Raw genomic sequence first — 15,386 nt, forward strand, 5'->3', positions numbered from 1 at the left:
AGTCTTAAAAGACTGTGATTTTTCTAAAAATTGACCTATGCACTGTGTTTACTTTTCTACAGAACCAACTAAACTAAAGTTTCTCATATTGCAAAGACTGATTTTTAATTTTATTGTCATAAATCCATGCGGTGATAAAAATAGGAAAATATTTTTAAATACATATTATTTATCCCAGTTAATATTTAGATATACTTCTTACCAAACTTTCTACTTAAGTGTTTGGATGACTTATGTGTACAAACTCATGTTTAAATTGATTTTTTTAACAGATCTTAAAAAATAATTAGTATTTATTAAAATTAACTAAAAGTCTACTTAAAATAAAAAGAACATAAAAGTGACTCCAAATTTTATGCTGATTTAAATATATTTCCTTCTGACCTGTTCATACTATACTTGTGTTACTACTAACAGTCATAGTTTTAAAGCATGTGTGATATAAAAAAGCCCATTTAATACCTACTATTATCGCTTTTTTTTTTTTTTTTTTTTGGTTTTTCGAGACAGGGTTTCTCTATGTAGCCTTGGCTGTCTTGAACTCGCTTTGTAGACCAGGCTGGCCTCAAACTCACAGCGATCCACCTGCCTCTGCCTCCCGAGTGCTGGGATTAAAGGTGTGCACCACCACGCCCGGCCCTATTATCGCATTTTTTAAACCTTCATTACTTTAATGACTTTTCACTAAATTTCTTCGAAACAATTATGATAGGAAAACATGATGACTAAGAATTCTTAGCAGTAGATGTCAACATACTGCTACTGTCTCTATGGCTTTGATGTTTACCAGAGGAAGAGAAAAAACAAAAACAAAACAACAACAACAAAAAACAGATGCAGTGTCTTTCCAGCACAATGTCTCAGTAGAAGTTTGTTACTATACTCTGAATGAGCAGCACTGGCCCCTGCTTTGAAAGATGGTTGCCCATCCTCAGAACCTTCAATTCTGCAGAGAACACTCCCAAGCATTCCTGGTGCCATGAGCAAAACAGAAGTCAAAGAGCAGTAGTAATGCAAAGGGTTTCCTGGGTCTGGGATCCAAACTAAGAGAATTGCTTAGTTTTCTCTGTTAACATCTCCACTCTTGAGATGCAAATTCCGGTCCTTCAATGGGCAGACATCATAAGTTTCAAGCTCACCTCCAAAAAGGATGTGCTATCATCCATCTTGTATAGACGAAAATGTTCTTCTAAATGACTTAGCAAACAAGTGACAATTTTGAGTGTGTAGATAATTTGAGAACACTAACACTTCCCTGGTAAACTCATTAGGTATTGCTTTGGATTTTTATGTTGGTGCTTTTGTTGGTATTTTGTTTGGTTTGGTTGGGCTTGGAAGGAAAAGTCTTAGGGAAGCCTGTGAATTTATTTATTGAGCCCTGTTTTTAGCTGAATGTTTATAAGAACATGCTTAACACTTATCATTCAAAAGTTTTAACAGAGTATTTCTAAACAGTGTATCTACTGAATTATATTGTCTTAGAACCTGTCACCTTTAATACTAACAAAGGTTTCTTTTCCTCATCCATGGGAGTTTTCTTTAATTTCACCTTTGATCATTATACTTACATTTCTGTTAGTTTTTCAAATGTTATGATTTTCCAAAGCATTTATATACATATAAATTAAAGAGAATATAATAGCTTTCTGATATCCAACATGTCTTCTTCATTACTATTTACGTCTCCACATTCTAGGGAACCTTGTCTGGTTTATGGTCCACATCACTGACTTAATTTTCTATAATGTGGCCTTTAATGGAGTCTAATTTTTAGTTTACCCTTGGTCCTCCCTCAGCTTTTTTTCCCAGAATCTTTTCATCTTACCATATTCCCTTCTTATATCTTTGAGTTTTCACTGCATCACATTCATGAGAACCCAATGGCTACTGAGTTGCCTAGCTGTCCTGTGGTCATTGTGAAACTTCCAGCCTCCTCTAGGCACATTCTCCTCTGCATTTCATATGTGCTGAAGGCTTTATGCTTGTTCATCTCAAAGGGCAAGAAATGGGTCCAGCCCCTTAGGTATGTTTCCTTTAGTCTTCTGCTTCTAGTCTAGTCTAGGGCTTGTGTCTTGGTGACTCCAGTGGTTGATTCATCAACACAGTTCTCACAATTCTCAAATGGTCCTACTATGCCCCGTTATGGTCCAGCACCCTAAAAGGTGACATGATTACATTTTTTAAATTCCAAGAACGTATTCCTAGCAGTATTTTGTGAGTCTCCACCCAGTTTCCACACTCTGCATTTTGAGAGGGACAATACCTATGTTGATGTGTGTCATTCACAAGGCTTAACCTCACCATCGCCCTCCTACTGTGTCAGGATTGTTTAGTGGAAGTTGCTGTCTCTGAATTATCCCAGGTAACCACCCCCACCCCCAAAAAAAGAAAGAAAAAGAAAAACCTATTCTGTAATTTAAAGGGAAAGAAGTAGGTAAGAAGGGGACAAGAGAAAAAAGTGGCAAGAAATACCATTAAGTGTATGGGAAAGAGATTATGTAAATAATCCTGATTCACATACGTCTATGACTTTTAATCTAAAGCAAGCCAGTTGAAGGATGGGAAGCTTCTGCCTCTATTCTGGAAGGTGTGCTCTTTATTGATCCAGTCAGAGGCCCAGGTGGTCCCAACACCAGGACTTCCCAGTTCTTGCACACGTCTTCCCCGTAAGCTGGTCTGAAGTTCTGTTACTGTACTGACTGTCAGTCTCTGTTTGACTTACTTGGAGAAGCTGAATTTGTCTGAGCACCTTTACTGGCAAGTCCCAGTGAGAGGTTTAGGTGTGCCAGCCAGATGCCCTTTCAAACCAAAAGTTGTCATTTGCATCAGTTCCTCACAGAGGACATCACACTGAAAGTTCACATTCAAATTCTCCTCTGCTGTGGCCTGTGCTGCCGCTTTCCCTTCACACTGTGTCCTTACCTAGAAGGGATGGCCCACCAGAGAGCAAGCATGGTATATCTTAGCCATGCCTCTGTCCCTTTGAGCTTCTAAGGGGATGCTTTGGATCACAAAGTATGAATCAGTCACTTAATCATAATGGCAGCTTTCGGACTATTATTTTTCCATTCAGGAGACTTTTTTTTACTCATCTAAAACACACCTTAGTTCTTTATAGAAGTGGGATTTACATCATAGAAAAAAAAAGTTCCTCTTGGCTTGGATCCCTGGAAAGAAGGTGTGTGAATGGCCTCAAGTTATACATTGCAGAGGAAATACCATCCAGATGCTTCCGTCAGTCTTTTCTTGGCAGACAAGTAAAAACCATACTGAAAGTGAGTCTAAAATTTTAACAAAAGAATTCTAAAAACCCACATTATTGGAATGGGGACTAATTAAAAGTAGCAGCCACCTCTCTCCTGATTGAAAAGTAGCCATTTTTAATCAGAGTTCATCACACAGTTAACACTCAGCAAATTGGATTCAAGCAAGAATTTTGCAGGTGAGATAGCAAATGGACGCATGCTCACCCTATCTCCCTCTGCCCCTCCCTTCTGAGAGGGAGGAACACGCAGGGCAGCACTCAGCTCTAATGAACTGGACAGGTTTTGTTGTCGGTGAGGTGTTTGCCATTACATATTGCACATAATGTATGGCCCTGTTAGAAGGGAAAAATTGGAGTCAAAGTGGCTGGAAAGTTAGGTCTGCTCCGCGGCTCTGCGAGATTGTTGACATCTGCCGAGGTTGGAGCGCTCAGTAAGCGGGAAATGGGGTGTCACTCTGAGTGGTAGTTTACCATTATCCTGGCATCCTAATGAAGTGTCTGCAGTGCACAGAGCTTCTGGATGGCATCTTAACGCACGGCTAAGCAAAAGCACTTCTCTCCCTGTCACTGTCATCCATCTGCCTGCACCCTACTGTAGCCAATGGGATGGAACCATGCTACAATGTGCTATAAGCCATTTAGAGTTGCACATTGCATAATCAGTCCCATCAAATATGTTAAAAATGGCTATTATTGGTTATTTTCCTCAAACTCAGGCACCTGGAGTTTGATACATTAAAGTTAAACTTTCTCGAGTGCTGTTTTTGCTATTAATTCCACACACACACACACACACACACAACCATCTAATGGAAAGGGTTGTATCCTCCTTTTAAGTATTGGTAATAGATTGAAAGATGAAAACTTCCTTGTACATCAATTAACAACATAAGAGAACGGCCATCTTTCAGATGACTTCTTTTAAGGCAAGGACAACTCCAGTTGCTGCTGACTTATTTTCATCTTAGAGCACATTACTTAGTTTGCAGTGAGTTTTGGGTGCTTTTAAGAGAATTCCTTAAAGACACGGAGCATTTCACCAAAATCATTTGCATCTTAAGCTACAATTGCCAACACCAGATGACTTAGCTCAGTGCTTTAGCACTACCTAGGATAAAATTCAAGTGCAGTGAAGAGGAAGATGGCTGTACCAGGTGCCTCAAAAGCACACTCGTGTGTGTGTGTGTGTGTGTGTGTGTGTGTGTGTGTGTGTGTGTGTTCCTCCAAAACTTCTGTGTAGAGGTTGCAAGCCAGGCTGCAAATCAGCTGGGCTCTTTTAAGAACTGAAGTGTTAAGATGGCCACAAAGTTGAGGAGGCAGTTTCTGTTACAGTCAGGGGCAGCCACAACCAGAATCTGTTAAAATAGGGCGGCCAGCGAGTGGCCAGGAAGGATAGGGTTGTATAAACAAAAGGGCACAGCATAATTCGGTTGCATCAGGAATTTTTTTTACAGACATTAAAACTATGGTAAACATAACAGCGGGAAGCATGCACTGCCGCACAGTGGGAAGCTCACAGTCTGCGGAGCGGTGCCTGGCTCAGCCACTGCTAGAAGTCTCTGACTTTCATTAGCACTCAACAATTCACCCAGCTCCCCAGAAAGGGGGGGGGGGGGGAGATTCCAAGCAGCAAAGCTCCTCACTAATTATTGTAAACGCTCCCAGGTTGCAAATGGGGGGGGGGGGGAGGGGGCGGGTTCTAACAGCAAGATGGTGGTAAATTCAAACAAAAGCACCACCCTGAAGTATAAAAGAATAAAAGGGGAGAGTGTTGGTTGCTTGCTCGTCTTTCATTAAGTTGCAAGGCAATCCGCTGGAGTCTTAGGCCACCATTTTACAATGAAATTTTAGAAGACGGAACCAAATTGTGGGCAGCTGCTTGTGCGCAACTGGAGTGCAGGTTGGCTCCACAAATGGCTGCCTCTCCTGGATCTCAAATCCAGCGAGTATACCTCTCAGCTAGCCTCCAAAACAGAAGCAGATTACTCTGGAGGAAACCTGCAATAATAGCTATTTGATTCCAGGACCAGGGACTAGTGTGGCAATGCAGGAAAAGTGATGCACTCCTATGCAACGATACCGTCCAGTTAAGTTGCTATTGTTTCAGCCTTTAAAAAGGAAGAGCAGGCTTCTTCAAAGGGACAGGGGTCTCCTATTGATGACTATAGGCATTTAGAATAAGTAATAAGTAAAAATTACAGATTTTAAAAATTGGGATGATACGTGTTTATTTTTTGCTCAATCCAGACTCGGAATCTGGGTGGCTCATTTGTACCCACCAGCTGCTGTCAGCTCTACAGCACACCAGCTTTCCTTCATGTGTGAATATTTCTCCAGAACTCATTTGCAAAAGAGCCACAGCAATATTAAACACCATATCCAAACCTCTTTTAAACACACAAAGAAATGGGAAAACACATCAGAACTAGACCATTGAGAAAATCCTCCTTTCAGATTTACTGCTTGCTTCACATGCTAGTATAAAATACCCCACCAAGTCCCGTTTGTGATCCATTTGAAACAATCTTGATTTGCTTAAATTGTCACATTCTTTTTGCACATTTCTTCCTAAATGCAAAATGGCAAAGAAGTCTCCTCCCTCTTCATTATAAAAGTGCAGAATTTCTGGCTTGTTTATTCCTAATGGGACACTTGAGAAAGAAGGAAATATATAAATATCTCTTTCAGAAGATTAGTTGCCTCAATCTCTTTTAAAGAGAGGATTTGTTTGTTTTTCCCCATGGTAAACAACTTGGGCTGTGCACTGAAGTTTTCCATTGTTAGATTAATGCCATTACTTTACTGATTTAGTCCTGTGGTTCTAAAGCATCAGACCTTTTATGTCTAATTTCTTCCACATTCTGTGTCCATGCATTTCATTAGGACATTGGTAGTTTGAGACGAAATCTAAGCATCTTTTTGAACAAAATGTTTAGAAGAATCTTTAACTGCATTCTAACTTACTAAGCCAGACAGAATCTTTCAAAGTTCCAGTCTAACAGCAAGAAACTGTTTTATTTCATGTGAGAACCCTGTTTTCTTTGTCTATGTGTGTATGTGTTTGTTTGTTTTGGGCTTTTTTTTTTTTTTGGAGACAGGTTTGCTTTGTGTAGAATTGGCTGCCCTGGTCTTGCTGTGTAGACAAGGCTGGCCTCGAACTCACAGAGATCTGCCTGCCTCTGGCTTCTGAGGACTAGGATGACAGGCATGCGCCACCCGACCTGGCTGAGACACCATATTCAAGCAAAAGATTTGGGGCAAGAAATGTCATAAATACTTTATTTCAAATAGAGCATATGAAATTTTGTTTGCTCTACTGGTGAGCATTCTATTGATAAGGGCAAGAACAGAGGATGGTCTGGCCGAGTCCAAGAGAAAAGGCGAATCTAAAATAAGCTGACAATTTACAACTTGTGACATTAAACTACACACCTAAAATACCTGTGCCATCCTCTTACAGAATGGTACAGAAATTCCTATAGGTTATTAATGGCAACTATATGTACTGTTACCATACAAATGTTGCCATAAAAATTATGTCTAAGATTCTGATAAAAGGAGGGAGGGTTCATGTTTTTGAGACGCTATAGAGAGGAAAAGGGAGGAAAGAAAAGCAAGCTAGAGCAAAAAAATCTGGGCTCAGCAGCTTTCTGGGTGAAATGGTGGGATGTGACTCTGTGATTTATAATGAGAAAAGGTATCTACAACATACAATTTTCTACCTAGCTGCAAATAATAATTCATAGTGATGTCCCTTCCAGATAAAAGACCTTTGCTATGTACGACCCATGTGGTAAAATGACCATGATAAATGTCAGACCCGTGCAGGTAACGGCTTTACAAACCATTAAGATTAGCCGGCTCTTTTTTCCGATGATAACAGTAACCACGCTGTGACTCTATGTGGTAATAATATCTCAGTCCTGATAAATGCTGGGGCCAGACAGAGGTGTTTATCATTCTCAGCTCAGAAATGCTGACTAAAGCTACCACGTGTTGCCTGTTGTTCCTCTTTTTGCAGTTGTCCAATTTGGCGGGGAGGAGGAAGCTGAATCATAAAATGATTATATAACCCATTTCTTAAAGGAGTTTGCTGTTTGTGTAATTCAGAACGGTCCCCTGCTCTCAGGGTTGCTGTGTGTCAGTGTCAAATAAACTGACAGAAAAAAAAAAGCTACCTTATCAAGCGTTCTTTCATCTCTGTGGGCCTTTTGTTTAGCACAAATGCACTAGGTAATATGCCTTCTCTAAACATCATCTTTAAACTCAAAGCAGAAGAAGCTATTTCTTAGATTACATTTTCTGTAACTGTTAGATAGACCCTATTGTTGTCATGTGAAATTTTTAAGTCCTGTAAATTTAATCTGTCTCCCAATAAAAAGAACCAGAAAGTAAAAAACTTGCATAAGAAACTCAAACATTGAAAAGTGGCATTTCTACTCCTATGAAAGTGTACAGAGAAGAATTAATATAAACAACTACTTAAGTATTTGCAATGTATTACTGGTTTACCATGAGAAACACTTCAAATGACTCACAATGCTAAGACTTTTTAAAAATACTCATAAATCCAGATATACATAAATAAACATAATTTAAAGAAATTTTTCACAGAACTGAATTTCAAAGAAATAAACTAGTGAACTGGTTTTTTTTTCCTCAGCACAGATTATCACCTAAGAATGAATTAGTGTCATTTGTAAGTTACAGAAATATGCTTGGCCACCATGATACTCCTAAATTACTTCAAAGACAAAACTCTAGAGAGGAGAGGAAAATTCTGCTCTGCCTGTAAAAACCTGCTGAGGGAGTGTCAGACAGCACCTCCCTCCCAGTCCAGATAAACGGAGGCATCACCATAAAATGAGGAGAGCAAGTTTTGTTTAAGATCCATCTTAGTAAAGCGCAAGGGCCTCAGTCCAATGCTCAGCACACAGGATGAGAAGCCACACGTGCTGCTGCACACTTCAAATCAGTGATGGGGAGGTAGACACTGGTGCAGATCTGGGGTTCACTAACCCGCTTAGCATCACCTCACTAGCAAGCTCCAGATCAAGGAGAGACCCTGTCTCATAAAGGGGACCAACACCCTAAGAATGATGCCAGATATTGTCTTCTGGCCTTCACACACACACACATACACACACACACACACACACACACACACACACACACACACACACACCAGTTTTAGACTGCTGAGTTTTAAAAAAATATAGTCATACTAAAATTGCTTGCTCTCAAGTAATAGCTCTCTTTAAAAGTTACTTAGAGTTTTAAATGTCAGCATTTCCTAAACTTCCTCCCCATGTAAGGTCAGTACCCCAGAAGTCCCAGAAAAACAAATACAATTACAGAAAAAAGAAAAGACAATATTTTTACTTTCCCTGAATGTATTTAAGGATACATAAAGTAGTTAATCATGATAATCTTAAAGACCTTCCAAAATAAACTAAATGAAATTTAATCTCATTGATTTGTGAAATTCTGATTTATTTTGATTTTTCTTTTTTGGCCAAGCAAATTAACATGTCAGAAGCTTTTTTAATTCAACAAATGTCTTGGACAATCCCTTGAGTAAGAAGAAAAAATATAAACTTCATTGGCACCTGTATTGTAACGTGTCTCATATATAAACATCTGTTAGGACATATTTTGTGTTTTGTTGGTTCTCTGGGTCAAAAATTGACGAAGACACAGAGTAGATTCTTTAGCCATGGACTGCACATTCACCCTCCAAAGTATTGCTTTCTTCATTTGTATGTATGCATATATGTTTAGCTCACTATAAATTATTTAAATGATAAATTTACTTAACAATTTCGGGCTCTGGACTACTGAAGAGAAGAGTAAAGAAGCAGATAAGAAGTTTCTGTTAAGAGGCTCATTAGCGGTTCTAATAGCATGCTGACGTACACTTCTTGATACTCTGTGCACCCCGAAACACCCACTGACCCTGTGAGAAAGGTGTGTTCGCAATGTCTGCAGCTACGCGGCCAGGTTGGTTTATGAAAACTAAATGACTACTTCCTCCTGCATCTGGACCAGAAACAGCCTCTAGAAATGGAACTGAAGCAGCCAGTGAGCAGTTTTTCCCATTTAAGGAACCCGTGGGCTTTTGGCTAGAGTATTCTTCCTATTAATACTGACTGGCTTTGGAGAGTTGTTGCCGTTGTTTAAATTTTAAAAATGAGCGGAAACACTGGCATTTCCCAGGTGAAACAGTAACAAGGAAGTCCGTGCGATTTGTGGATATCGGATGAGCACATAGAGACCCAGGAGCTCCCCACTAAAGAAGGAAACAGTCCTACTTCCATCATTCGGATAGACCCAAAGGCACTGCACTCAACCCAGCTTATTGGGACTTCAAACTAAACCTGCCAGGTGTCTGCAGACATTGAGAATGTGTCTTCCTTTTAATGAGCTGTAAGACCTCGCTTCTCTGGATTCTAGAGGGTTCTGTGAAGAAGTACAGAATCTCACAAAGGTGAAAGTTGTCAACCACAGATCAATTTCAGGGCCCTGATGACGCCTTGTTCCTGATACAGTGGCACTTCTGCTTGTATAAGCTCTACCACGACCTGTTATGTGGTCACAGATCTATCCTATTCTGTGACTTGTTTCTGTTTTTAAGAACATACCAAAGGTAACATATAAGGGAAAAAAATAAAAAAAATAAATCACCAGAGTAAAATGTGTGGCTTAATATAATTTTAGAAATAATATTGGTTGGTAAGCAACCTTGAGTCAAACTTTAAATAACAATCTAAAGACATTTGTCCAAGAGAAGATAACTGTGAGCGCTTAAGACACATGACTGCGCTAAAACACTCGGTTCGATAGAAATCCTGTGATCTCTACATTTTTGTTATGTATTAAAGTGAATACTAAGAAGCTTCAGGCTTAAGCAATCTGCCCATCACCGTCAAGCAGGGAAGGCATTCTAAGCTTCTTCGGTCTTCTCAGGGACAAACCACTACTTTCATTTAGAGCATTAATCTGAAGTATGTGAGATGCGCCCCTCCCCCTGAGACATTTCTTTCTAAAGGAAAGACCTGTTACCTTGAAGTGTCAAACAAGGAATTGTTCTAGCTTGGGTAATTTCTCTTCCTCCACTTAACTTTGTCATTGGAAAACATATTGTAAATGCTTTGCCCCACAGGCAGGATGGCCTGAAGCAGAAGAGATGCGACCCAATGATGCTCATTTCTATAAACCAGGACGGCCTCTCACCATGGGCTGAAGTGACCACAGCACAAAAGCATAACTCAACTGGAACTAGAAGCTCATCTAACTCTATGCACAGGGTGACCTAGAGCTGTGTATGCTCCCGTACAAGATGTGTTAGCATTACAGAGTACACATCAGAAGAGCAGCTGGGCACAGTGGCCTCCTTAAAGACACGGGCAGACAGCTGTCTTTTAAATGCATTATAGACAGTCAGATAAACAAGACTTCTATGTAGTATATACTGGTAGAATCGAGCCTTTTCTGTCCATGGACTGGAATAACCTAACAGAATATATTTTTGAAATGTGATTTAATATGCACCTATAAATAAGTTAAGAAAAATAAAACCATGGATGATAAGAACGAGAAAAGAGACTGGAGGTCATCCAGCCCATGGTTCTGCACTGTGCCAAACCCTTCCCATCATCATATAACTTTATCTTATCTCCTGCCTATAAAGAACTTGGTTGTAAATGTGTTTAAGTAGTGACATTTCATGCAGATAAATGCACATCTAGCTTTCATAAACCATATTATGAAAAAAAATGTGCCCAAAGAACCACTAATAGGGTGAACGTAAAGCCACATTCTTATCATAACATTAAAGTCTGCTTCACGTCATAAAAGAGATATTACTTTTCCAAGTAGCATGGAATTGTATTTGAAGAAGAGTGATTTACAACTCTAGTTTGCTGGAGCTTAAGAAGATGGGGGCCTAGCAACTCAGGAGTTGACCAAAAAAAAAAAAAAATTTATTTCGAATCAGGGTTGAATGGTCCAAATGAAGGCTGAAATGTTGTATGTGCAGCTGGAGGTCTCCCGTTTAGAGACCGGAAGGACTAGTTGGAAATAAGGGACTAAGTAATGATGATTGAAAACGTAGAGTAGATCTAAAAATCAGGGATGCCAGAAGGAAAGTAGAACTGAGTGCAGACAAAGGGGAAAAACGCAGCTTGTGATTTCCAAAAAGAGTCTGTCCTTTTTAGTGTCCACCCGAGAGGCCTTCAACTCTGTACGTAGGGAACGTTCCTTTACTTTCTCCAGTCAGCGTTAATGTCAGCGAAAAGTCAGTGTCACCATGGTATTCTCAGATTTTGAGTACTTCACGATTAACAGAAACAACATGTTGAGAGAGAAATAACAGAGACTCCTTTTATTGCTGTGCTTGACAAATCAGCTGAAGACTGCTGATGTGCTCTTTAGGAAGCTGTGTGAATCTTAGCTCTGGGACCTACCTCAGGCTTCTGGACAGTGATCCCAGATCCTGACATTACAGCACATGCCAGATTGATTTTAATGTACCCAACTGTGTCTTTAGACGCTTCCCTGCCTAGACATGTTTATGTGACTTACATGCCATGAAAGGGTTATATGGTGTTGATTTAATTGGGAAAACATTGCTTTCTTATAACCCTTGAAAAAGATTTGTTCAGAGTGTGTTCTGAGGAAAAGTAGTTGCTCCTCATTCATATTTCAGTCTTCTCTAGTCCACTTTGTTTCCTTCCCTCGGCATAACTTAGCCACGAATATCTATGTAAACATGCAATTGTCTGATTGCTCAAGTAAGTAGAAAAAGAAGGAAACCTAATAAGATATTTTTAATGTAAAATGTTTCATATACACAGAAATCACCATATAGTTTACAAGATTTCCTACGTAAAACTACTCACATATCAGATCAACTCCTTAGACCAGCACAAAAGTATTTAGTGTTACCTAGTGCCTAGGTAATAGAGCCATTGTTCAGCAGTTAGTAACTAGGAATGGAGCAGTGGCTCTGCAGTTCACTGTCCTGCATAGGATCTGAGTTCACCTCCCAGCACCATATCAGACAGGTCAAAACTGCCTATACTCCTACTCCAGGGAACCTGATACCCTGTGGTGGACTCTACAAGTACCAACACTCACATGTGTATATATTCCTGACACTGACACACACACACACACACACACACACACACACACACACACACACACTTTTAAAACTACCTTTTTAATGGTTACTACAAGCAGATAGTTGTTATGTGTTCTAAGTGGTGAACTAACCTCACAAATGGTCTCAAAAATGTCTTGTGTAAAAGGTAACCATTTATAGAGTGCTTAGTTTCACTAGCCTTTGGGCAAAGTGTGTAGAATACTACAGCTTATTCTATAAAACTACTCTTTGGGATGCTAGTAAAGAATAAGAAATGTGTAACAGCCACATAGCTAATGACCTAGTTAGGGTTACTATTGCTGTGATGGAATGCAATGACCAAAGCAAACTGGGGAGGAAAGGGTTTATTTGGCTTACACATCAACATCACAGTTCATCCTCAAAGGAAGTCCAAGCAAGAACTCACAGAGGGCAGGAACCTGGAGACAGGAGCTGATGCAGAGGACCCAGAGGGATTCTGCTTACTGGCTTGCTCCCCATGGCTTGCTCAGTCGGCTGTCTTATAGAACTCAGGACCACAAGCCCAGGGATGACATAACCACAATGGGCTGGGCCCTCCCCCATCAAACATTAACTTAAACGTTTTCTACAGGCTTGCCTATAGCCAATCTTATGCAGGCACTTTCTCAAATAAGGCTTTGTCTTCTCTGATGGCTCTACCTTATGTCAGGTTGACCCAAAACCAGTCAACCCAGCTACTAAGAATCTACTATAGAATTTAAAGTAAGAACCAGTCATTCTGACCCATGTCCACATCTTTCATTCACTAATTGATTTCTTGTTCACTTAACCTATTATTTAACAGTATAGAAATCATTTTTGCATCAGAGGGAAATGCATCAGAGTTTGATGCAGGAATTGAAAGGCATTTGTGCAATGGTCCTGCCTTGAGAATTGTGCACGTGACCAATTTTAGCTCCAAGGCATCTAGAAGCCTAGCTAGCTTTGTCTAGTTACCTAGACCAACTTTCCAGCCATCTTTCTTGACTGCATTGTGTGTGATTTCATAGTCACAAGGGCCTCTGTAACGCACCTGTATCCTACGAACATTATATGACAGAAGGGTCGCTCTAACAAGAGATGTGGCAACTGCTTTTTTTTTTTTTCCTTTCTTCTCTGCTTTGTTTCCTGTGTGTGCAGTGGTCCAAACCATATTCTGTTGGAACTCTTCTAAGAAGAATTATAATTTTGAAAGCTTTGACTGTGGGAGGCATTATTTATAGACCTTTGTGGTTTTTAGAGGGAAAAGTAGAGCTTCCAAGCCAGGTCTACTAGGAAGACTGTATCCAAATACTGTCTTCAGCAGCACATTCTCTTATAATGCCTTATAAAATGCTTCTTTTGCAACACTCAGTAAGAAAACTGCCAATTTCTAAACTGACTCTTTCCCAGCCGGCTATATAAAGTCCATGTATCTGTTAACAAGAGACTATGTATTAGGCTTTTGGAAGGACATACTTTTTTTTTTTTTGAAGGACATCGTAATAGGCCTCTTTGGCCTCAGTATCAGTGACCCATCTGCAAAGACTTTAGTACGCAAGGGATTATTTTCATATGAAAGAAACCCAGGTCTCACCGCTCCACAGAACCCTTCCTTTTTCCACGTGTACAGCCCCACTTGTCAAGCTCACAGAGCTGCCTTCTTCTACCCGCATTCTAAGAAGCAGAAAGGGAAAAGTTAAAAGACCACAAAGTGAAGTCAGTACATGGCCTTTTCAGAGCCTCCTCATAACTGTGGCTCTCATTGGCCAGACTTGGTCACATGGCCACCCCAGCTGCAGAGGAGTTTGGGAGAGAGACCCCTTGACTGAACGTGTTACTTTCCTGTTCGTGGTGATACTACCATGCTAAGAAAGAGGAAAATGGACACTATGTGTACTACTTTCCCATACCTCACGAGTTAAGAAAAGAGTTTTTTAAAATTCTGAGAACACTATGTTGGAAGTTACCGAGAACATACTGGCAGGGGAGACACCGGATTCAGTATGAAGGTAGTCCTGAGGGTTGGAGATATGTACCCCGATACAGTGGAAGGCCCTGCCTAACATACTCTTGTTCAAAGGGGCTGAATTCATTTTCCCTGCATCCCCATCTCTCTGGCAGGAAGAACATGAGGAAAGCAATCTATGGGGTACACAGTTTGGAACAGCTACCTACTTAAAACGTGTGAGATAACTAGTATTATGCGTCCCGACTTTTGAGTGATTTTTTTAATGCTCTTATTTTATTGGCAAAAGCAAAATTGATGAGGGTAAAAAGCATAGACATTATTTAAAATATATTCTTGCTTCTTTATAAATAGTTGCCACAAAAATCAAAATAACACTGGAATATGTACAATAATTGCAGCATGTGTATAATTAAATCAGGCTGTATGTCCAACAAGTGGTATCAGAGAACGTGGACTTGCTATCTCACAATCTTGAAGGTTAGAGATCCGCCATCAGCACCACTAAACATTACTTCAGATGTTGGCAGGTCTGTTTTCCCCCCACAGGCTCCTTGACCTTGCCTTTTTCAGTCTTGGGATGCTCTCATGACACAGCTTCTCCCACATCAGATAGCCTTTCTCTGTTCTCATTGTCAGATCACTTCTTTTCTAACTCTACACTGCCTGTAGACCTAAGGGATCACACAGCCCACCAGAGCGTCTAGCAAGGTCACCCTAGGCATCCCTAACTTGATCACACCTCAAGGACTCTTGCCCAGGATTAGAAGGAAGACATGCACATCTTGGAAGGCATTATTCACCCAATACCTTGCAAATAGAAATATAAGAAATCAGTTCACTACCTAATCTCAACAGAAGGATTGCACCAAAAACACATTGTTACTGTTTTTGGTGTGAATACAGTCTAAACAAAGAAGCTCTCTACAAGCCAGTTGAGAATTAACTGATGTTAGTTGCTGTGTCATAGCACAAAGTCTCCTCAGAAACCCTTTCATGTGTCTATG

General features: G+C 40.1%; 1 protein-coding gene across 1 annotated transcript in view; it reads left to right on the forward strand.

Moving 5' to 3' along the window:
• The window catches only part of ARHGAP15 (Rho GTPase activating protein 15), a 618,627-nt gene that overhangs the window by 544,593 nt on the left and 58,648 nt on the right, over positions 1-15,386 (forward strand). The window lies entirely within an intron of this gene.

This window comes from Acomys minous (assembly GCF_964271855.1).
Source record: "Acomys minous genome assembly, chromosome: 10".
In the NCBI taxonomy this organism is placed as follows: Eukaryota; Metazoa; Chordata; class Mammalia; order Rodentia; family Muridae; genus Acomys; species Acomys minous.